The sequence below is a fragment of the Elaeis guineensis genome, chromosome 8 (genome assembly GCF_000442705.2).
Source record: "Elaeis guineensis isolate ETL-2024a chromosome 8, EG11, whole genome shotgun sequence".
Lineage (NCBI taxonomy): Eukaryota > Viridiplantae > Streptophyta > Magnoliopsida > Arecales > Arecaceae > Elaeis > Elaeis guineensis.
Genome location: NC_026000.2, coordinates 20,648,662 through 20,651,145, shown reverse-complemented (window position 1 = coordinate 20,651,145; position 2,484 = coordinate 20,648,662). Strand labels below are relative to the sequence as shown.

The 2,484-nt window shown below is 33.0% G+C and overlaps 1 non-coding gene across 1 annotated transcript; it reads right to left on the bottom strand.

Moving 5' to 3' along the window:
* Positions 1–2,109: 2,109 nt before the first annotated feature.
* On the bottom strand, positions 2,110–2,215 carry LOC140851314 (small nucleolar RNA R71). The gene has a single exon (XR_012134065.1). It is a non-coding gene; the product is annotated as a small nucleolar RNA R71 (small nucleolar RNA).
* Between the last annotated feature and the right edge of the window lie 269 nt (positions 2,216–2,484).

The following is a 2,484-nucleotide window of genomic DNA, read 5'->3' as shown; positions in this document are numbered from 1 at the left end:
TAAAAATTTTTATCATAAATAATATCTTTTTATGATGAAAAAAATTTCATCGTAAATACTGTATTACTAACGATAGAAATATTTTTATCATAAATAATTAAAAAAATATAAAAATTAAAAGTTAATCATTATTTATGATGAAATTTTTCATCGTAAATAATGATTATTTATGATAAAAATTTTATTTTCATCATAAATATATTTATTTACAATGAACATATTTTCATCGTCAATATGTAAAAAAATTAAAATTTTAAAAAAATTATAAAATTTAAATTTTTAATTTTGTGTAAAGTAACTGCATCTATTTTTTATAGCAGCTGTATACATCTTTTGTCCTTTTACATGATAAAAAAATAAATATGAGTTATGATCCAGACTGAATTTTTTATATAAAAAAATTAGATGAAAGTGGGTGATATTCATGGATTAGAATGAATAGATCCTTTTGAATGAAATGAGCTATACGTTTATTTACACATAAAATTTATCTATTCATCACTGTCACTATTACTAATGATATCAATAAATTTTTTTGATGGAGTGTCTGTCTTAAGCTGCACACGCCGTGATCTACGGGTACGGGATGTGCCGAGGAAAGATAGATATTTTTTGTAAGATTAATCGCATCTATTTAATTAAAAAAGAGATACAACTCTGTTAGTGCAAAATTAATTTAAAACTCTCGAGCTCTTTATTTTCTAATTACATCAATTTTAAGATAATTTATTTTCTAAATCAAAATAATGCTTCTTTCTTTTATCTTGTAATCTCAACTTAACCCAAGGTTCCTGAGGATACGATCTCGACTCATCCTACTTACGTAGTGAGTAGAGTTATTTTTGGTGCTATCAACGACTACGCATCAAATTTTGACGCCGTTACCGGAGATCTTGGCATGGTTGAATTAAAAAAAAAAAGCCACTGACATTTCATAACACTTAACTAAAATAGCATAACCTCAAATATAAAAATTTCTAACTTGATTGGACACCTTGTTTCTTTGCATTGCATCTCCATAATTAACTTTAAGGGTGCAACCCAGTAACTAAGATAAGGTGGAGATTTGATCACCTTTCATTGGCCTACAAATCACTCCCTTGCATTTGCATAACCTAGACCTTAATCTAAAATTAATTAGACATTGACCCCTAAGGATTTCGAGCTCATTAGGACAAGTGACCCTGAGAGTTGAACCAGGTTAGACTTGGTCAGCTAACTGGTGTCTAGGCAAGTGGTTTGCGGGACGATTGGGTCCGAAGGAAGGTGGTTTTTAATTGGTTCCGTTCGCTGATCTGGCCAATTTAATTGGTATCTAAAGAAAGCAACGGGGGGACTCCCACCAACCTTACACTTATCTGGCCAGTTAGTTGGTCAAGCTTCGACTTGGAGGGCTTGAAGGCTAACTACAGTTAGGAGCTGTCTAGAACTAGGATAACTTTAGGATAGAGAGTCCACTGCGTGCTAACTTGATTATAATTAAAATCTAACCACAGCTAATTCTTCTATTAGTTTTAGGACTTCTTAGGATCTCTTCTTTAGAACTCTTTTCTCTCTTCTCTTCTCCTCTTAATAAAAAAAAAATATATAATCCTTAACAGACTAGGATAGTCCTACATAGACCTTTTAGTTGCATGTTAGGTCGACGATCACTAAAACCCGACTTGCAACCATTAGACGAAGAATTAGAAAAGACTCTTAGGACTATCTGAGTTAGAAACATGGCTGCACATGGTGAGGCTAATCCTCCACTCCCATTGAGAGAATATTTTACTCCATCCTCATATACCTACTCTCCATGCATTCAAGCACCTCCAGTAGAAGCTACCCAATATGAGATTAAGTCTAGCATTATTCAAATGTTGCCATCATTCTATGGACTTAGTAACGAGGACCCATACAAATATTTGGATGAATTTCTTAAAATTTGTTCCATAGTAAAAATCCAAAACTTCTCTGATGATGCCCTTAGGTTGAAACTGTTCCCTTTCTCACTTAAGGCCAAAGCCAAGCATTGGTTAAATTCCTTAGACTCTATAACCATTTCAACTTGGGATCATCTTCAGAGAGAATTTCTCAAGAAATACTTTTCAATCGAAAAAATAAATCAAATTAGAAAAGCTATCACTAGTTTTTTTCAATTGGAGGGTAAACTTTTTCATGAGATATGGGAAAGGTTAAGGGACTTCATTCGTAAATGTCCACACCATGCTGTCCCTAAATGGCAACTTTGTCAGTATTTTTATGATGGTCTATCAGAGAAACACCGATAAATGGTTGATGCATCATACGGTGGGACATTCATGCTAAAGAGTGAGGATGAAGCCTGACAGCTCTTTGAAACACTTAGTGAGAATTTTCTACATCATATGTCTGCCACCTCTAGAGAACAACCCATGCTTCAACAAAAAAGAAGTGGAATTTATCAGATTGAAAACATTATGGATATCCACAGTAAGGTAGATGAACTGTCCCAAAAATTAG